Below are 22,926 nucleotides of genomic sequence, written 5' to 3'. Positions count from 1 at the left end.
AAAAAAACTCTCAGTTTATATTCTTAGGATATTTCTTATTGTATATTTGGGAGTAAAGAGGATTATCCATGCATAGATTTACAGTAGGCACCTTTGTTTCTTTAATAACCTTTGTTCACCAGGGTCTCCAGCAATTGCACTCTCCTCACTGCAGAGCAGCTCTGTGGTTTTTTCCTTACTCTAAGTGAAAGAGTAAAGTTGCCTAAGCCAGGAAACGAGTGTCTGTAACATGTCCGTGTGTCTCACTCTCCAGAGCAGACTAGCACAAGAGGCTACCTCCATCTTGTTGGTCATAATGAAGACACCCACATTTTTAAAGATGAGGTGTCATGCACAGAGGTTAAAGACAAGTTCATTCCTCTTTTTCTCAGGAGCACTAGAAATGCCTTCACATGTGTTATAAAGAGATCAAAATTACTTGCAGGAGTTTGTCTGAAATTGACTCTTCCCTCAGGCTTTTGGGGCAATTAATTTACCTGCTCTGTACCTCCTTTTCTCCATCTGTCAAAAGACCAAGTCAAAATCATTCCTTTGAAGGCCTTCCATGTGTGTCATTGGATTATACTCTCACTCCTATCACTAAGGGGAGGTGCAGCTAAAACTTTATCATAATCCATTATTAGTATAGATACAATACTGCTATCTTATGATTAGGTCTAGCTCTAACAAGAGCTCCAGATCCTAACAACTGCTGAATTTTAATTTGTCCAGAGCCTTTCATTTGCCATGCACAGAGAAATCACCTTTTACTAGCTGGGTTTGTGTGGCATTCAGGAAATTAGTCATTTACAAGCAGACTGGGGACTTCATCCTTTCCAAACTGAAAATTGGGGAACTGCAAATTTCAAACAATGTCTGGAGATCCATTGCAATTGACAGGAAGCTCTCTTGAACAAAAAATATGCACTTTTTATTGTCAATATCTTGCATAATTTTTATTTTCAAATGCTGCCTCTGGGAAATCCTGGAGAAATGCCAACCTCCACAACAGTGCACACACAGCCAGGAGACACTCACATAAAGGACTCTTACTAGTGTCCCTAGCTATCCACAGTGGTATACAGCTCACTGTCTTTAGAAAAGGCAAAATGATCCAGTATGCAATTTTCTATGCTAAATCACTTCCTGGGGTCCATTTACCATGCAGCTTACATACAGTTTAAGTCTAGAGATTTGTGTCCAAATATGGCTCTGGATACACCTCCAAAGCCCTCAGCAAGGCAGACTATGACTAAACAGTGCTTTCCCCTGTTGCACACAACATCCACACACACTGCTTAGAAAAGGAATTGAAACTACTTGTGTGGGGCTTTCAGCAGTCCATTCCAAGTAGTCAGAGTCAAGAGAAAAGCAGATGTGTCTGTTGAAGGAAGAGGGAATGTATGAGGGTTTATTTTGGCACAGCCTGCTGATCCCCAGCTCCTGGGTGCAGAGGACAGGCAGTTTCCAAAGCAAGCTCATGATGGCACTCAGCACCTGTAGTTACCAGGAGCTTGATGGGCTGTGCCATTTCTTTTATCTCCAGATAATTGAGGGGTTGATTATAAAAAGAATTAGTGATTTGGACATGTTGGTAAGTAATTTTTAGCAATAGTGAGGGGAATTTGTTAAGTAGAAAGATATAATAATATTGATTTCCATGCTATTTCAGAAACTGGGGCCTAAGGGAAAGAGGTCAAATACTCATAATATACCAGACAAAGTGCATTAGTGTGTTTCTGCTCCATGCTGGTATTTACAGTTATATAAATATATGTTATTTTCTCCTCAATGCTCTATTTGTTAGTCTGCAGTGATGCAAAATGGAGCTGTTTTATAAGCAAAGATATTCTGGTTTGTAGATCTCTACATTTAAGAGTCTGATGTGTATATATAAAACATAAAAACATCCATCCAGTATCTGCTTATTCTGAAATAGTGTCTTTGAACAGTCTAATATGGACATCTTGATTCCTAAAAATGAATTACCATGTGCAATACTGTGTAATTTTCTGCTAAAGGCTGAAATAAGAAAATGTTCTACAACAGACTATCTTTCCAACTCCATCAAAGCTCTCAACAAGAGCTAGAGAAAGACTCACACTCCTAAAAACTAGAGTAAGTGAATGGTCCATTGTCTCTAGATCTCCAGCACAGTGACATTTCTCTTAGGATATGCCAGATAGCCTCTCAAGATTCAAAATATTCTGAAATTAATATAAGTATTATTTTGTTATCACTGTTATTTCACAGTATTTTGATGCAGAGAAAAGCAAAAAGTTTTCTTTTAATTTGACTAACCAGCAATGAAGCAGATTTAGGTGTCCAGGGACTACTTGGCAGTAGCAGCTGTAGATCCCACTTGCTTTCATGAGGCTTGTAGGTAAGAAATCTCCTGTCAGAGTGCTTTTGCTTTCCTTTCAGTGGTTCAAGTTCAGGATCTGAAAATATTAGGCAAACAGCATTCATAAGCTATAGGAAAAACTGTCAGGATTCTAGGATTTGAAAAGCTATGCTTATTGTTAATCAGCTAGGATCCAGAAAAAGGAGCACTCGGACATATATAAGAAACATTATAAGCTAAAAATATTGTGTCCATGGTCTTGCTATGAACAAAGCCTTGCCTTTGCTTACAAAGAAATTAGTGTTTTATGCTACATGGTACATATGTGTGTTTACTTTAATTTATATGTAGTTAATTATTTACAAAGAAGCTGTCCTTGCAGGAGGTGAAGCTATAGAAACACTAGAGGGCAGGCACCCCATTCTGGACCATCCACCACAGCAGGAATGCAGATATGGACTATTGTATCTACAGTGAGTACAGCAGACATTGGACTTGAATCAGTTGCCTGGGAATAACCCCCATTACAAGTCTGAAATTGCAGTCTTATCAGAAAAATCAACATTAGCAAGCAGTTTTCAGCTAGTAATGCTGCTTGTATCAGGTGTCCTTGGATAGTAGTGTCTTTGCTTGAGTGAACTGCTGTATTTTCTGTGATCTGAGTCTGTTATTTACAACTTGGAAGTGAAATTTCTCTGATACTGAAACTTAGGGGAAAAATTACTCTTTGGTCTTCAAGTTTCACCTAAGGCCACTTAAGACAGGTTTGAGGATGCTGTGCTCCTATTTCTGCTCCCTACTGTTGAAGTAGTGTTCCTAAATTCTCTAACACAATAAATGTGCACATTGTGAAAGACTCACCCATGCTATGGCAAATGCTGTGGTTTTAACTTCAGATTGCAAGGACCTCTGGTGTAACCTGACACAGAATTTAGTAAATTAGCTTCATACTGCATTTGGAAAAGAAAATACATTTTCACATCAGAAAAGCCACCATGCCTAGAACCAAGACAATTGCAGTTAGCTGTAGAATAAGCTGTAGAATAAACTTTACACATTGCTTTTAGGTAAGGTAAAAATACAGCAGCCCTAACCACACCTGGGCACCACCACAAAGGATGCCATTTTAGGGTTAGGTTAGGGGGTAGGGTTCTGTCTGTGGAGAATTCCCATTCTTGAGAGGAAATAAAACCTTAAAATAAGATCAGGAAGTCAAACAGTCTGTAAAGGATATATGATAAAATCAAACGCAATTGGAAAAAAAAAGAAAATATGGAAAAGGAGTCACTACAACCAAATTGGGGGGGGATGAAATCAGGTGGAGTGAAAAGGACTGAAATTTGCTGAAATTATATGCAATGAAATCTTGAAATCAGGAACCCAAGTGAAGTGAGGAGACAAAAGAAATGGAAGAAATGAAACACCATTAAAAGTTGTTGAAACAAAGTGAAAACAATGCAATGGAAAGGAATGACATGAAGTGCAGGGAAATGGACCAAACCTTGTCAAATTCATACTCATTGAAATGGCAAGGTTTCATTTCCTTTCATGAAATGAAAGGAAATTAAATCTTGAAATCAGAGAACAAAGTGTAACAAACACTCTGAAATGGAGATACAATAAAATAATATGCAACTAAAAAAAAGGAAATTTGGAAATGGAATGAATACAATGAAATGGTTTGGGATAACATGGAGTGCAGTGAGATGGACCAAACCTTGCCAAATTAATCCTCACTGAAATCACAAGATTGAAATTTTTCATTTCATCAAAGGAAATAAAATCTTGAAATCACAGAACAAAGTGTAACAGCTTTCTGGAAAGAAGATATGATAAAATCAAATGCAATTAAGAGAAAGAAAGCAAATTTGCAAATGGAGAGAGTATGAGGAAATGGACTGGAATGACATCAGGTCCAGTTCCAAGTATACTGAAACTTGCCAAAATGATATTCATTGAAATCTCAGTTTCCCCTTTCTTGTGGCTTCTGAGGAAGGTTGGATGACTTACAGAGCTGGTATCTAAAATCAGGAGATTGTTTCAGCCATAAATCTTGTTGGCTTTGGATTGCTTCACTGCAGTTTGTTCCTATGAGAAAGGGCAGTCAAGGCTTGCAGAAAATTTTCCTTGAGTTTCAAAGAAAAATTTTCTCTCTTCTTGATGGAAGATGAACATAATGGCCTGATGATTAAATTTTTCTTCTCAAATATTGCAGTCCCTGGCAAAAAGAAAAAGAAAAACCCAACACATACACAACAATACATTTATTACTGCTTGCTACTTTCACTATGACTATACTTGTCTGCACAGTCCAGCACTTTCACTGAAGATAAATATGTGGTTGCACTTTATTTTGTACCTGTGTTTAGATGAAGAAATACTGCTTTTTGGTTCTTCTTTCACTTCTGCAAAGTAACTTGATGAAGGAAACTCCTGAGCCTAGAGGAAGCCCATCAGAAGTCAAAAGCATCGATGTTAGGAATTCACACATTCATACCAGCCAGTAGGAACAGGAGCTCTGAATTTTAGTTTACCTGAAGTACTTATCGCTATTTTGTAAGAACACAAATACACCCCTTTTTCATGTTTTAATTCTTGTCTCATTAAGCAGTACATGCCTCACAGGAGACTAAACCTGTGCACATGCAGGGCAGCACAGCAGGGTTTGGGGCACAGCTGGGAGCACACTAGTGTCACTTTGTACAAGTAGAAGTGACAAAAAGAACCTCAAGAGAGGGAAATGTTGAAGCTCTGCTCTCCATTAATCCTGACGCATTTTCATCTTTCTCTGCATTCCTGGGCACAGCCAGGACACAATGTTAATTAGAGCTACCCCATTGCTACACACCCCACCCTAATGCGTACCCAGGTGTTATGTCCTGCCACTATGTGCCCCTGTGTTATGTCCTGCCATGGGCTTTCTGGTCAGCCAGTGCCCTGAGCTTCTTCCTTTTCGCCCAGAAGCAGAGGAAGGCCCTTTCCCAAGGATGCCTCTGGGCAGGATGAAGCTCCATTGGAGCAGCATTAACACCCTAAATAGGCAGTAAAGTATTTAGCTCTGTGCACAAACTGGACACAGACACTACCTTACCCATGTTTCCTGTTTTATCTCCATGATCTAAATGCCACTCCCAGACTGTTTTCTTCCTTACACAAGAGCTCCTTTTGTGCCCTGAAAATCTGAAAGAAAGACATGGACCATAAGGGTATTGCAGCAAGCCCAAACACAATAAAACCAATTTTTTTCTACTCTAATATTCAATGCTCAGGAAATCTGAAGGAAAGCTCTAACATTACAACTTTCTTTTCTTTGTACTTATTCTGAGAAGAGAATGGTTTTTTTCCTAAAAGAAGGCCATGGTCTGTTGTTCTATTTCTCTAGAGTCTCATATTGTTGTTATCAGACTTCTAAAGTCCATACCTCCTCAGCGTGTTCTTATGGCTGCAGATCTTCACAGCACAGACTCCTTCTCCTGCATGTTGTTCTCTCTCAGTTCAGGGCTCCTCCAAGGCTCTCCCTGACTGGCTAAACCCACCCCCTTTTATCCCAGTCATCTTCATTGGTCACAGCTGCAGCCCAATTAAGGACATCATAGCTGCAGCCCATCAAGGACAACCAGGACCTCTGGGGCAAAGACTCTATACAAATATTCAAATACATTTCCTCTACTATATTTCCCCCTTTTCCTTTCTTGAGTTAACAGTTGTACAGATGTTCAAGTACAACACACATATTTCCCCATGACTCACAGGCCATGTACAACACACATAGCTCCTTGCTCAAAGGCCATACTCTTTCACAGTTCCTTGACCCAAAGGCTATGTACTCTCACAGCTCTTGGCTGTCTCATCTTCTGCCAACTATCACCGCAGCTCTTGGCTACCACAGCAAGTATCACCGCAGCTCTTGGCTGTCTCATCTTCTACCAAATATCACCACAGCTCTTGGCTGTCTCATCTCCTGCTAACTATCACGTTGGGGGTCACCAATTCTTGTCATTCTATTTCTCTAGAGTCCCATGCTGCTGTTGTTATCAGATTTCTAAAGTCCATACCCCCTCAGCGTGTTCTTATGGCTGCAGATCTTCACAGCACAGACTCCTTCTCCTGCACATTGTTCTCTCTCAGTTCAGAGCTCCTCCAAGGCTCTCCCTGACCAGCTAAACCCACCCCCTTTTATCCCAGTCATCTTCATTGGTTACAGCTGCAGCCCAATTAAGGACATCGCAGCTGCAGCCCATCAAGGACAACCGGGACCTCTGGGGCAAAGCCTCTATACAGATATTCAAATACAATACATTTCCTCTACTATAATGGTCCATTGAGGGATAAGGGCATATGGAAATATGTGCATACCAACAAAGCTGTGTTTCTGGACAAGGATTTGAGTGGGCAGCTTACTGGAGATAAAACAAGTACCCACAAATTACTTCTGGAAGGTTACATTTCTGTGCTCTTTTTTTCAGGTGATTTTGGTTTCCAAGCCATGCTCAGTTGTGCTGTGCTGCCAAGACAGGTTCCTTCCAGCCCAGGCCCACACAGCTGGAACACTTCCAGCTGCAGCAGATCCCTGATGCAGGACAGTCTTTGGGAAGGGGCCAAAACTCAGGCTCTACTTCACAGATTATGCTCAGTCTATCCAAACACTGAAGCACAACCTGGCCCCGTTGCAGCTTAGGAGGAGGTGAGTAGGCACTTTGGGCACTTTGCTTCTGTGTTCTAAGGTGGCCCAGGCTTCCCATCAAGTGTGTGTGAGCAGTCTACAGGCAAACCAGCTGTCCCACCATAGCCAGCTGCTGTGTTTATCTCATAATAGAATAAATTTTGGAAAGAATTTGACAGTTGATTCTTTATACATGTAAGGCAGCCTTTTCTTGTTTTGCAACTAAACTGAGATACTGGCAGACTGACTAGGCCAGCTTTAGGTCCAGGTAAAACAGGTACATGCCAAGGTCAGTGGAATGAATAGCACAAGTGCTTCCGTTCTTCTACTCTGTGCTAAAATTGTACTGTCTGAAACTTTGCATTGCTGCTGTTGCCATCATGAAAAGATCATCTATGCACCTGCCCCTCCACAGGCATCAGCAGCAGAAATGTTCAGCTCTGCAGAGCTGCCCCCTTTCCTCTCCCTTATACTCCTCCCTCTCTGTGGTAATGTTAGTCCCACAGTCTGGAGGCAGCAAAATTTAGAATTTGCCTATGTTCCCAAAAATACTCAAAACTGCCTAAAACTTTGCAGAGATTGTATTAAAAGGATAACTTTTCTCCATTGCAAACACAGGTAACAGACTTCTAACATGTTAGTTGCATGAATAATCATTTCCTTCTTACCTCTCAATCCTCTACCTATTTTCTCCAGCCTTAATTCCCTTCCTAAAATCAAGGGTTTGCACCCAGAGTTTCTAAAGCTATGCAATTCTATGACTCTCCATTAATTTCACCAGAGAAAGAAGTCTCTGTACTTTTACATATCCCACCTCTGCCAGCTTTGTTACCATTGATTTTGATGCCTCTATTTGTATCTTGGAAACTGAAATTCACTGATGCAAAGTACCTACAGATCCATATGCACAATGGTGAAGAAAGACCCCAGAGATGCAGAGAACAGAAAAAATAGAGATATGACTCACCACTCTGCAGAGACAGGGACTTCCAGACAAACTTCATCTGCTGTACCATAGAAGGCTTCCCTTTCCTCTCTTCTCCAGGAAATTAAGTGAAGCAATGGACTTGCAGCACACACTTACTCAGGGAATTGTTTATTCTTCCATTGTACAAAAGAGATGGAATATACAGTCTACCCATCTGTGTTGCTAAGAAACAGGGCACTGTTGCCTTGGGACTTGATTCAGAATTCAAAAAAGAAAAGAATGTCTCAGTAGACTGCATAAATGCAGCTTGAAACCTAGCAACAAGGCCAGAAGTTCAATATGCTTCTCCTATATGCTAGAAAACAAAGGTATTAGAAGGAAAATATATGACTGAGGAAAAGAAACAGTAATTTGAAAACAAAACAGTGGTGTTCTATCACCAATTATCCTAATGGATGAAACGATGTTTTACTAAACATACTTTTATGACCTGTAAGATCTGTGCTCTGGGCATGCTCATATTTACTAAAACAACTGAACAGAAAGGAGCAGCAGTATTCACCCCAGTATTTCCTAAATATTCATCTTGTTCAGTGTAAGTGCCTAGACAAGAGTCAGCATAGCAGAATTAATTTCTATTTGTATTTCAGTTTTCAAGCATTCTGCCAAAAGAACAGTTTAATAGTTGTTACACACACCTTGAAATGGTCATTTGAAATGGCCTGGATTGTATAATTGGGTGTGATTACTTAGCCACATACACATAGACTGTTTTCTCTATTTGCACATGTGCAAGTGAAGTATAAGTTATAAATCAAAAATACTTTATTCACCCTTTCACCTTAACAAATAGTCATTATGTGCTGTTGGAAATTACTTTGGTTCAACCAGATATTTCATTGTAAAACCTGTTCTCTCAGGTTGCAGAATGTCACTACACCACTGGAACTTTGGCCAGCACTCCAGCAGGGAAGGCCAAGTTTGAACGGAGTTATGGTTCTCAGCTGATTAAACAGAGCTCCCTTGTTTTTTTTTTTTTTTTCTTTTCTGATGTTCCATCTTGAAATTATAAAGAGAAATTCTTCAGATGATATGACTGTGTACATAATGGATTTAACTGGAGATGAAGAAGGAAGCAAAATTCATAAATACAAATCACCTATAGCCACCCAACCGTTATCACATTTGTTCCCTTGTTTTTCTTCTTATAAAATATACTACTTTGAAAACAAAGAAAAGAACAAAAGCTTTCATCCTTAAATATTTATAAGTTTACAACACTTCCATGCAAGTCCTTCAACGTTTATATTTTTAAATTTTTCAGAGTCAGGACCAAAAGACTATCTGGGAAAATACATTTTTTGTTTGGTTGGTTTTAAAGAACATTAAAAATCCTTTGAGAGGGCACACCTTTTTCTCTCTCTAACAAAATTTACATTTTTTTCAGGCCTTTAGCTGAAAAGGAGTTTGGAGCTTGTAATTGAGCTTTTTGATAGGACTTTGTATCTGTTCAAGTAAGAAGGATTTCACAGGGATCCCGAAGTAAATTATAAGATATAATTAAATGGTCCTTTGCACATTTATGCTGCTTAGATACCTAGTTTTACTGAAGAAAAAATAACATCTAACAAACTTCCTTAAGAATTTGAAGACTTGTAGTCCATAAATCATTTGAAGAAATAAAATGATTTCTCATTGCCAGCAGATGGCAGCATGTTACTTACTTTGCAAAATAAAGGCATTTTTTTTTTTTTTTTTTTAAAACCTAGGAAAGCCCAAGAGTAAGCAGTTTTGCTCTACCATAGAATAGCAACAGGGCTTGACAGTTTCCTACACAAAACCACCTCATCTTTTCAGCTAAATATAAGCTGTTTGTAGACTTAAATAAGATTTAGGAGATCTTAAGAGTTCAAGCTGGAAAAAGCAGTAAAGCTAGTCAGGATCCCAGTCTGAGCTGCAGAATCGTCTTAGGGACAAGCAAGCACAGATGGAATATCATACCCAGATTTAACCTTGAAAACTGGGGCTGTAGCCAGCAGTATCTATACCTTTTACCTTGAGAGAAGGTATTTCAGGGGGAAAAAAAGATATCAAAAATCTAGAAAGAGCAAAAAAGAAAATAAAATCTGCCCATTCATTATTTCTAAGTGGTGAAAGAAAAATGGGTGAAGTAGATTTTTTTCGATCATGTTATCAGTCAAACCAAGACTATAAGGAAAACTCATCCCTTGACAGGACCATAAGCATGACCTTTGGAGCATGTTGTGTTCTTTGATTTCTTAGGGTTTTTTAAACTTTAATTGTTCTATGCTGTATTGATTCCAAAGAATCAGCAACCACAACAAAAAGAGAAAAGAAATAAAGAAAAAGGAAGTTTACTTTTGATTTTGAAAACAGATAATTCTTTTCACCACTTTCCAGCCTCTGCTAGAAATGGAATATTTTCTTTCCTTTTGGAAAGCTTCTCAGCTTCTTGGGGTAGTGACCTACTTTTTCCTGTATTTCTGTGTCAGCTAAGAAAAAAGATTTCAGGGCACTTGTTAGGGGTAGGTCCTAGCAATACTCAAAAAAATCAGGAAGAAGACACTAGGTGTTTCTGATTAAGTCCTTGCACTCATGAAGAATCAGAGTATGTCCACTGAAGTCAGTATAAAGGTAATGTGAATCAGAATTAATTATTAAAAACCACTGCTGGAGCAATAGGAAGAAAGATTACATTACAGCAGTTTGCATTCTGCATAAAATGCTGATCAGTATGTGATAACAGGATAATATTTCATTGTTCCTTAACTAGGATATGCAGTGGTGTTTGAGGTTAAACGGGGGCTTAGTGTTCCCTTGCTATAACTCATTTAAGTAAGGAACAAGCCTACAGATTTCATAAATCCACTTCTTACTTCTCAAATCTTATTAGAGACTGAGTAGAATAAATCCTGGTTTACACTAAAATAACTGTTTCATTTCCCTCACTCTGAGTAGTTGTTCATCAAAGCAGGGAATGCAAGTCTGAAATATCCCAGCTGACTCCAGGATCAATGCCTACAGGTCCAGGCCAAGGTGACACATCCATTGTTGCTAATTAGTCTTCTTATTCAGTGTCATGCAAACATAGTTCTTTTGCATTTCAGTGATGGAGTTGAGAAATGCAGGCAGCTCAGAGCTATTTTAGGCTCTTCTGCACTGCACAAGGAGTTGTGAGGATAATTCCTTATCATCATTCCTTTCACAGAGATGAAGGAAAATAGAACAGTCTCAAAGTCTTGGCAGGGGCAATTCCTATTTCTTGAAAATGTAATTAACATGAAAAACAGCTAGAATACCTAGAATAACAAACCAAACAATAACAAACCCGAAACCTTAAAACCAGCATCAACACTTGTCCAATTTGGGTCCATATAAATTTTTCCTTTTATCTGAATATGCCTTCAAACATCTCAATTATAGTTGATATATTGTAAGATATTGTATGACACAAAAATAAAAGTCTCATCAGGTTTGACTGTGAGAATTACCACAGAATTATTTTTAATGGAAAATTTAGAAAGTGGAATTAAAATCATAAGAAAAATTGTTTTGTTTTTCTAATCCATTGTGATAGCAATCTTTTATGCTGCTGTTTCCAAATAACAAAGAACTGAAAAAATAAACATATAAGTCAGCAGTAGAAATAGCAAAAAAGTAGCAAAAAATTCTCTTGTGATTTGTAATGCCCTTCTACAGCTAAATTAAACCAGACAGCATTTTTCTTTCCTTTATACTTCTCCTCTCCAGTAAGAGCAGCAAATATAATATCTATATGTGTATAAAATCAGATTGTATGTATTTGGTATTCTTACACCTTAAAATAGTTATCACCTGTACATATTTAGTGTTCTTACACCTTGAAACAATTATTATCCCATAATCTCAGTCTAAGCCAAGTTATGGCATTAGCCTTCATCACGAAGTTCTAAATCCCTCACAAATAGGATTTAATTTAAAATTGCTGACCAAACCAAAACTGGAAATTTACAGTGCTGCGGTTTTGAGTCATTGCATTAGTTGCTGATGAAATGTTCTCTTTTCTGAGTTGGAGATCAGTGGGATTGTATTCTCTGAATTTTGAATTAATAAAAAGCTAGACACTATAACAGATATGCACAGTGATTCAGAATTTATATTTATTTGGTTAAATAATTTGACAGATAGGACATCCACAACTACTCTGGGATGCCTATTCAAATGCCTCACATTCATACACAACAGAAAGTTTAATGAGTTTAAGCACAAGATATGAACTATGTATAAAATACAATAAATGTTCTGAAAAGCTACTAGTCTGTGAGGCGTTTATAGTAGTCAAAATTACAATGCCATTCCCACCTGCTGAAATAAGTAGGGAGGAGTGGGAAATATCTGTAAATAGCCAGGAAAACAAGGGTTTGACCTCTCTTTCCAGACCTTGTCTTCTTTAAACCTCACAGAAGTGCCTATCTGTATCAGATATTAATAACTCAGACCAACTTCCACAAATTAAGAGCAATGCATAACATGATAATCTCATAGAAATATAGCCAAGAACAATATTTCTCTTTAAAACAAGAAGCAGGACACCAGAAGAAATCCTGTTTCTTGACTGAGGTGCTTCTACAGCCAACTGGATTGTTGCAAATTGAATCCTGGGAATCCAACTGTCCCTATTCAATATGCTCTGTCTCAGTCATATGAATCACTTCTATAGCCAGGCTCCTAACCTGAAGGCATTACAGCACTATGCAGTATAGCTCCTAAAATATTCTGTTGGATACATCCTGGTGATTCTTCACACACCACTATCTTTAACAGGCTGCAAACTGGGCAGAGGAGAGAGTGAGCTGCCAGAAAAGCAAGAGGGAGTGGCCAAGTCCCAGAGAGCATCATAGGCATGAACATGATATGGAAGGAGGAACTGAGACAAGTCTTGATTGGCTCTACCTTCAGACTTGCAGACAGTGAGCAAGAGAATACCTACTGGTTCTGTCCACTGTGAATAAGTAGGGACCTATGATATTATGACCTAACAAATGTTCTATGCAATTGTCTTTGAAAGACAGTTTCAGTCATTACTTTGTTGTCATTCACTAAATACAAATAATTTTCTGCAGGATGTTTTTACTATAAGGAAACTAATTTCTTAAACAGCAGACAAAATTTTGTTTTACTAGAATTCAGTATTTCCTTAATGAAGTTAATTCTTAATTATATAAGTCATTTCCTCTTGCAAATTATTTTTCCAGTAATCCCCATATTTCTGTAATAGATGAAAATAATTATATTGGCTCTGCTGAATAACTTTAAGTCATTAAAGTCCTTTAGCTAAACATAGTTTTATGAAAGAGCAAAATGAACACTGTCTTTGTAATGAAGATCTGCAATCTCAAATGCTTCATAGTATAAACCATAATTCTACAATTAGAGGTTAGATATATCAGCCAGAACTCTTTCAGATAAATTGATTAATGATTTTCCAACACACTAAATTTTAAACTGCACAATAGGGAGTTAAAAGTACTGAAGTCACAAGAGTCTTTGTTCAGTGTTTCAGAAGTCAAATCAAGTATAATTTGCATTACTACAAAGGTGTTAATAAATATACACTGCCTCCAAAGGCTGAATATAAACTTAAATAGATTGTCTAAATGCACTGCTCTAAATCAGATTAATTTATAAATGGAAATCATTTATTCAATCACTATATTATGTTAATATCTCACATTGTCTGACCTGCAATGTATTCACATCAAGGTGGATGGAGTTAGTTTTCATTATTCAATATGCTTACCCTCCAAAAATAAACGGAAAACAATAATGAGTCAGATTGATGTGAGCAGATCAGTGCATAAAAAAGGCAGGATTTTATTTATTTAGCAATAAAATAAATTTCAAATGAAAATACTTATCTAACAACATCCAGATGTTACTTTTGTTCTCTTAAAATATCTCTCTGCCAAGCTTTTCTTGTTGTGAAGCATGTTGGTAAAAGCACCCTCTCACTTATGAACTAAACTTTTGTATTAAAGTTCCCTTGTGACAGAACCATGAAAACACAGAGCCTTCACCACCCTTTGCTGAAATGCCAACTTGTTCTTCTATTAATTATTTACAGTTCTATTTCTCCTTCTGTCTCTATTTTACTCTTGCTTTTTGTCTTCTTTTACTTTATTCTGTCCCACTAAAGTTCTGGTAGGATGGTATAACATCTGTTGATGGCTCTGCAGAGGTTGGACACCTTTTCTCTTAACTCATCTGAATGTTGAGATATTAGAGGTACAGCATTTTTTAGTGAACTGCTCCAGAATTCATGTCTTAATGGCCCACAGGGACTGTTGCGGATGCAGGAAGGGAAAGAAATAAGCTGTCTTTCATAACACATTTGTACTTTGTCTTATCAATTTCAGGTCTTTTTCAGAGAAAATACCAGATTCTCCAAATCTTCCAAGTGAACATTTTCTCTGTCTGAAACTGTTCAATTTCAATATTTCCTTGTATCATCTAAAAGATGTTGATGTCACATGGAGCTGGTACACACTACTTTATACATGAAACTGTGCATCTACTAGAGCTTCATCTTGTATCCTCCTGACTTTTCTCTATCAAATGTCTCACATTAGTTGCATGGTTCTCACTGAAAGGAGGTATCACTTGTTAGAGTGATCTGCAATTTGATTATAACAGCAACACACTCAAAAATTTTTGTTTCTATCTACTGTTTTATTTTACAGCTCGTGCAGCAATTAGGCACTAATTTGAGAATGCCAACCTCATTGCTTGGGGAAATGCAACCACGTACTTAAGAGGTTCTCTGAATAAATATAAGTTTAATTACACAGATAAGGGTCTTACTGAATTGAGATGCTTGTCCTAAAACATGAACCTGTGTGACACATGATTAAAACCTGCCAGTGGCCAGTACTTGCTGTGCCAAATCTGATAACACTGTTCTGTACTTGGTATCTGTGTACGTGCTCTGGTTCCAAATACATCTCTTGAAATGCAAGTGCAACACCAGGTACTGGGGTATGACTCTCAGTTGTCTTGGCAAAAAAGTAGTGAAAAATTCAGTAGGAAGAGCTGTGCACTGAGCATCTTTATTTCTATGACTTTATGAATGCTATTTGTATAAAAATAAAGCAGGGCAGCATCTTTGACACTCACAATATTTACAGTCAAAAAAGTAAAGTTAAAATTTTCCACTTCACACCAAATTATGGTACCTGCTCACATTAATAGAGATCAAATAAAAACCAAGTTTCTATTATAACAAGAAGGTATGGATCTTGTATGGTTGGCTGACAGACAAACTCCCTTTAGTAAGGGCTGATACAGACAGTTAGACAGTAAAATCCAGGGCAGTGAAGCAAAGCTTACGAGTGAAGCCACAAGGAGTAACCCCTAAATCCAGATTGGGATGTGTCATCTGTCAGACAAGGCTTATCTGGGTGTGTGTCCCTCACTAGACACAATTTGAGCTGCTGTTCTTTAAGCAAGAGATCAGCTCCAAATATCCCTCACTTTTAAAAGACAAGCAGTTCGTGTTCTGGGGAGCTCCAAATATGTCCCTCAGTTAGAGATATTCTGGAATATTTCCCCACTGTATTTCCCCAGTGCTTCATCTCAAAAAAATAAGTGGTACCAATGAATCTTAGCAGTCAATGAAACTACTAGCAATGAGTGAAGTTATTACATATTAAAAATCACCTGGAAATTCATAATAGGCTTTATGCAGATCTTCTGTAGCACTGATTGATACAGCAGAAAATCAAAAGCCTCTCTGAGTTCAAATTGCTTTGAATCAGGACAATTGAATGTATAGATGAATAAGCTATTAACAGAGCTTTGAAGAAAAACAGCTAGACCCTTCCATCTTGAAATGGAGTGGAAACACAATCATTGTCACAAAGTAAAAGGGAAAATAGAAGTTAGCAAAGGTGAAAGTGCTCTTTTATGTGCTTATGTGCTGAGGTCTCTTCACCTGCATGACCTACATATGCACAGAGTATGCCTACAGAGACACCTGGCTAAAAAGAGCTGTGAGTATAGCCATGTAGATAAGTGTTTTTGCTGGAATAAATATTAATACCAGAAAACCTTATTTTTATTGTTAGTTCATTTTCCCAAGGATAATAGTGTTTGGTTTCTGGAAGGAAAAATGCATTGCATAATAAAGGGGAATTGACACAGAAGTAGAGACACCAGAGAGTTAGAAATTAGCAGTGTTTATAGAAGACAATACACGGATCACAGGTCTGAAGGATGCAGAAAGGCCCAAAGTTCTTTTGGATTATAAATTTGGAGGGCATTGGTATAATATAAACATTCATAAGAAATACTCTGCCTAAATTGTCTGCCATGATGAGGTCATGGGGGGAAAATTACAATATCTCAGGAAAGCCAGGATGAAGTTACAGGAAAATCTCTTTTGTCTCCTAATGCCACTCATAATGACAATCATAACTCATAATGACAATAAATTAATTTGCTGACAGACTGATATTGACTTAATTTAAGCATGTTGAGATAGATTATATTTCCACCTCAGAAAATGCCTTTTATTTTTTGGTCAGTGTAGTTTCCTGAGGATCTACTACAGACAGAGAGACTTGGAGCTGAATGGTATCACTCTGTCTCCAGCTGCCACCAAAGTTTACTGCTGGCCTTACAGGGAATAACAGAGATGTTTTTCCTAATCTGTAAATACTGAAAAACAAACTAGAGATGGACTGAGTTTCTAAATCAGCCGTTACCATTTCAAAAGAGGCACAAGAAAAGCCTTGTATTGACTTCTCATTTCAGTCTGTGGATAGTAAAATACCTGCTTTCTGCCCAATTTCCAGCTTTGGTGTCTAGGTCCCACAATGTAATTCTGACCTCTAACAAAACTGAAAAAAGAGATTCAAACAAGTTATACTTCCTTTTGGGGTAGGGGTATTCTCTCACTTCCCCACCTCATGCATGTTGCAGGATGCCCAGGTCTGGAGACACATTTTATTGATATGATGAGATATGTGAAGAGGATTGTAACAGTGTGGTTAAGCCTCTGGAAAGGTCAGAACCTTTAGCTTGCTTAATTCACACCTGGCTCTGTGCCAGGTCCTGCTCATGACACATCTGCAGTTGCAGATGTGATGTTGACTTAGAAATACAGAGCAGAGGTAGCATCCACCAAAGAACTTGTTGTGCATCCTCATGCTGTGGAAGGGAGGAAAGAAGGGTGGAGTTGAAACCATAGTTCCTAATTCTTAGAGAAGTGCTGCAAAGGAAGGCAGCAGAAGATCTCTTAGCTACTTCTCCTAGTGAATCATAACCCCCAAGAAATCATCCTTCCTGGAAGAACCAGGAATAAGAGAATAAAAATGAATGGGCTGACTCCATCGCTCAGCAAAGGTCATTGTCCTGGAAGATGGAATTTTGGATCCTCTTACAGAGGCTGTCTGCATATGAGTCATTGTAATGATCTGTTTCCTGTGCCCATTACTCACCTCACTAGAGGCCACAACTTCCTTTGTGCTCTTCCTGTCATGTCTGCCCCAACCAGGCATGCAAGTGCAGCAACAAGAACATGGGTTAGGTCTGAAGACTGAAAGGTCTTCATAGATTTGTGCTTAAAATCAGCGTATTCCCAGTCCACAACTTCTGAATTTGTGTTACATCTAAGTCAAATATACTTCCCATGTGTTTACTCAGTGATAGACAGGAATCAAACAAGATAGCCTTGGAGATCCCACAAACATCTGTCTCGACACAGCTGAATAGACAAGAGCTTCTTAAGCCAACCTATCATAAAATTATGGTTTCCCATGTCAGGAATTAATAGGCTTAATCAAAAAAAAAAAAAAAAAAAAGCACAGATTGTTTCCTCTCACACAGGCCTTGCAGCTTCCTTTCTATTGACTAATAAATCCAGAATTTCACACAATGTATTTCAGTTGAATATTCTTAAGGACTAGTTGCATACATAGAGCTGGTAGGATCACGGTTTTCAGTTCCGTGGCAAAACACAGGTCCTGAAATATATCTGGAAATCACAATAGAAGCTTTATGTTCCTTTAAAATGCACCACATTCTTTACATTATGTGAATTGCATAATTTTGAAATAGATAACTGTCTGTTCTTTCAAAGTTAGAAAGTTTTCTTATATCATGATCACTGGAATAGTCAGACCCTCCCTATGTCAAAGACCTTAAAATCAATTAATTTTGTTGAAAGATTTATGACAGGTCACTGGTTCAAGACTAAATTCAGTTCACAGTTGAATAATTCCTGTTCTTGCCTATCTGTGAATGCAGCTGAAATCCACATAAGTAAGCCTTGTGAACAGCAGAAAAAGCTTTTTACTCCTCCATGGCAAAGGGCACTTCAAAAATTAGTCCTCAGTAACCAACAGCAGTGCTTGGTCTGATGTCAGACACCTGTTAAAAGAAAACTTAATTTGTGACAATAATGATATATCCAAGATTTGCTTTTTCAACTTCCTGAGGTCACTTTTTGACTTGTTAGCAAAGTTATAGGCATATAGTATGCCAAGAAAAATACTGTTCAGTACAGAAACCAGCAATATTTAGTTTTGTATAAAAGAATTTGTGATATACTGAATCACCAATTCAGTATATATATTATATTCTGAATAAGGATATATAATAATTAGTTTAATTATGTAGTGTAACAATAAAGTTTGCTTTTTCTAATGACTATTTTCCAACTTGATTTCCAAAATTTAACTGTGCATGTATTTTAATGCAAGGAAAAGCCATTCTGATTTGACCTCTTATGTAAATAGGTCTCAAGAACCTTATTTTTTCTTACTACCTATTTGAGCTAAGGGTTAATAAAATGATTTTATACTGCTTGTAATTTTCTGTTTGAGAATTTTTGGGTTTTCTCTATGGTGAGCTGTCTTAAGAAAAAGAAGTATCCTCCTTTACAAATGGAGTAAATACAATAAATAAAATACATATAGGATTAAAACAATATTGTATTGCAAGTCTGAGACAAAAATGGGAATGTTAAAATTTGTTTCCAAATTGAAAGCAGCTGTTTGTTTTTATGAGGAAACATAGAGGCACCACAGGTTGACATATAGCAGAAATAATTTAGATTGAGCAGAGCATCATACTAATGACACTACAGGGTTTCCAGAACTAGACTCACTGGATTTCAGTTGTCTCTAATATTTCAACACATGGACATTTCTAATGTCTCAGTAAGACATTTAATATCAAATATCATTGAGATTAAAATCTGCACTTTTTCACCAAAGCTCATCTCAAACAAAGTCTGGATCCCTGTTAGCATAAAATTGTAACAGCAGCCTTGTGGGGTTGCTCATTCACTTTGGTGTTTCTACCTGTAGTATCTGACTGTCTCACATCTTATTGTAATTAGGCACCCCAAAGTCAGGGTGTAGCTGCCTGCATTTTATTGAAAGGTATTTGTGACACAGAATGTCTTGGTCAGGTAATGTAAGTGGAAGCTTACATTTAGGTGAGATCTGAAGCTTTCAGAAAAATAAAGAATATATGCAGAAAAGTCTTGTTTCTAGCAGGAGTAATATGCTGCATTAAGAAAAAATGAGATGAGTTTAAACTCACACTTTCCTTGGTATATCCTCCTAGTATTGTCAGTCCTAACATGGGGTGCAGCAAATGTCTCTCTCTCTTAATTGTGCTCAGATGGCTTTCTTTGCTGAATTTCTAGAATTCATTTTTTGAACTATTTTGAAGTCTGGTAGGCCAAATATTTGTTTTAATTACACAACTTAAAAAAAAATATATATTTTTTTTAACTGGAAACTTGATTTTTTGAGCAAATGCCCTCTAGTCCTTGTTTTCTGAGAATGTTTTCCTGTATATTTTCTTCGCCAGACTCATGTTTCATAAGTCCCTAGCAGGTTCCTCATCTGAGTTACTTCGTTTCCAAGCAGTAGAGTCCTGCTGTGGGACAAAAGTAATGCAAAGTCCAGGGCAAGGGCCAGGTGCGTTCAAGTAAGTGCTCCCATAAGTATCAGCTGGACCAGGCTTGTACCTCATCCCTAGAACCAGAGGGTTTTCAGGCAAAGTCTTGTTTTCAGTGTTTCTCAGTGCCTCTAAGCTCAGTGCATCTCCTATGCAGAAGACTCTACGCATGTTTTTTGCTTTTAGACACGTCAGGCACAGTGCCACAGCCAGCACTGTACCAGCATTCAGCAGCACCCCAGGGTTACCTCCCTGGGGTTATCTGTTGATTTCCAGCAGTTAAGCCTATACCTTCTACCTGTATTCCATTAAGAAAGGGAAATATTTTTGATGGAAGCAGAAGTATTTCTGCTCTCCTGCTGGCATCATACTAACTGAAACATGAACTAATACTGAAATGATGAGGAATAGAGATTGTCAGAGTTTCAAGGGGCTGCTTTTTATGAAATGTTCCCAAAAATATTTTAAAAATCTAATTTCCATTTGAAATGTTTACATTTTGCATTGGATGAGCCTGATTCAGTGAAACAAACACTGTTTGTCTAACAGGATGTAGACACTTGCAAAGTGTCCTGGTAAAACAAACCCATTATCTGAGAATGATGAGGTCCATTTGTTAATCCCTCAGTCTTTCATCTTCAACCAAAGACAATGAATCTGTCCCAGCAAACACTACTCATTCAATGAGTCTTTTCTTTGGGAAAGAGGTTATACAAAAGGAAAAAAAAACCACCTTAATCCAAACCAAACATTCTTATTTTATCAAGTTCCTTCCTGCCATTGGTGTCAATGTCTGTTTTCACTAAATAAAGATTAGATATTACTTATATAGGGCAAATGCAGAATTGTAGAGACATTTTCAACAAAGCCAGTGTATTTTGCATCTCAGGAGAGAAACTTATTCTGCATTCCATTTCAGTACAACTCTTCCAACTACACTGGTGGAGTTAGGGAGCCAAGATGTGATATATACCTGAGGCACTATCAAAACTTTTCAACCTTAATTCCATAATACATACAATTTGTGGATCAGCTTTTCTAACATGTGAGAAAAATGACAAATATGGAAGAAGCTCTAGAGAATTTACTGATCAGTTCCAAAACATCAAAGATTTAAAATTAGGTGCTGTGAGTCCAGGAGGAAACCAGTATATGCTTTTTGCCCTCTGTCTTGGTTTCAGGACACCTACCAAGACTTTGGGTCCCAGTGAGAGAAAATGAGCTCCACGAGGTAGCTGATTATTTGTAAAGATGGTGCATAAATACCGTTATAGCTTCTCTGTAATTACAGTTTGTGATGACATGTGATTATGATGCATTTCAGGAAGTGTGTATTAGCAAATACAGGAAAACACTTTTTGTTAGAAAAGAAAACTGGTCAATTACAGTTACAGAAATCCAGCCATGGAGGAAATTATTCTAGCTTAGGTGTTCCTGACTCAGACATAACTATTGTGTTACAGGCCAGAATCAGCTGCTATTCCGGAGTCAGAAAACTGGACAGACCAGCACTGCTCTGATGCACTGCTTTGCTGGGGTTTCTTTGTCATGTCTCTGGCCACCATCCTTACTGCAATATGCCCTGGCCCCTTTTTTAAATTAATCTTATATTTTCTGATTCTTTGTAAAGAGGAAGAAAATTTGGAAGGCATTGCACATACCCAGTGGTACAGAGGCATGCTCTAACACTTTTATTTAGATTTATTAAGATTTTATTCTGGATGAATGTGCATTAAAAATTAATAGAAACTGGTTCTTCATGTCTGACCAATCACACACAAGCATCATCTACAATTACAATTATAAAGAAGTATGTGCAAAAGCATGGAAGAAAATGGGCAATAAAAAATTCCCTGGGAAAAATGACAAAGTCCTTGACATCTCCAAAAATAAAATTTCTCTCTTTCTGAAAAAATGATGACATGAAGCATGGGCCTTTCACATTACTCTCCTTAAGAATAATAGAATTATAGAATCATAGAATGGTTTGGATTGGAAGGGACCTTGAAGACTCCAACCCTTCCTGCCATGGGCACCTTCCATTAGACCAGGTTGCTCAAGGTTTGCAACCCACGTGAACCCCATAAAATCCAAAAGGCTTGCATGCTCCATGTACACGATCAATACCACTTCCCCAGCAGCTACACACTGTGCACACCTGCTGTAGAACCAACAAAACACACAACGACCTCAAAGGTCACCAGGCAGGCACCAGCCTCTCTTATGGCACAGAGCCATTCTTCACTCCCAACCCAAATGACATTTTACTGGTTTTCAGTTTTTCAGTAGCACACAGTCATCATCTTCCATAATCCAGTGAACTCCACTACTTGTAGGTCTGTGCCAATGCCAGACTTACCATTCATCCAGAACTTTTCTGGTGTTTTAACTCTGAAATGTTCACCTCAGCTAATTGAGGACTTCAATAGTTTTTTAGTAGGGATCTATGAAGAAAATTTTGCAAAAGGCAAAAAACTTAATAATTTTTAAAAGCAGTCTGTCCTGATACGCACTCTGGTCCCTACTGCAGTCTGCGGTAAAACTTGCTCGAATGTTAATGGGCTCAAATTTCTCTTGTCTTAATTTGAGAAATGTAAAAGAAAATAGCAGGAAGGGTCTGAAGCAATCCAGTGTTTCAGAAAACTGAAAAGTCATACAGAGTGGCCAAGATAAGGGCTACTGGAACTGATGTTCTCCCTAAATATGAGCCTGTCACTGTCTGCAACTGGGTATAACTGCAAATAGTAACTTCTCCCATTAATTTTAGAAAAGCCTTGCACTGTTTTTACTTCTGTGAGAAGCTGCCTAATCAACAAAAGAGGTTGTGACAGAAATCTCATGCTTAAAGAGATAATAGATGAGGTATTTAACATGCACAGCATTTGGGATCCAGTTAAATGAGGAATGTAGGCTGCAAATGCTCAAGGGGCTCTATTAGCAACAGTGTCCTGCAGTGAGAGTACCCAGCCAGGTAACAAAATCATTTGTAATAAGGGTATTCCTCAGAAAAAATAAATCATTAATGTGTTCCCGCTGTGCTGG

General features: G+C 37.9%; 1 long non-coding RNA gene across 1 annotated transcript; it reads right to left on the bottom strand.

Annotated features, from left to right (window-relative positions):
- Positions 1-2,293: 2,293 nt before the first annotated feature.
- LOC136559076 (uncharacterized) lies at positions 2,294-4,516 on the bottom strand. The gene is made up of 3 exons (XR_010783961.1): positions 4,334-4,516; positions 3,185-3,242; positions 2,294-2,420 (listed from the first exon to the last, which is right to left on the bottom strand). It is a non-coding gene; the product is annotated as an uncharacterized lncRNA (long non-coding RNA).
- Between the last annotated feature and the right edge of the window lie 18,410 nt (positions 4,517-22,926).

This window comes from Molothrus aeneus, chromosome 1 (assembly GCF_037042795.1).
Source record: "Molothrus aeneus isolate 106 chromosome 1, BPBGC_Maene_1.0, whole genome shotgun sequence".
Taxonomy (NCBI): Eukaryota; Metazoa; Chordata; class Aves; order Passeriformes; family Icteridae; genus Molothrus; species Molothrus aeneus.
Note: the sequence above shows the minus strand (reverse complement) of the source record. Positions and strands in the feature narration are given on the sequence as shown.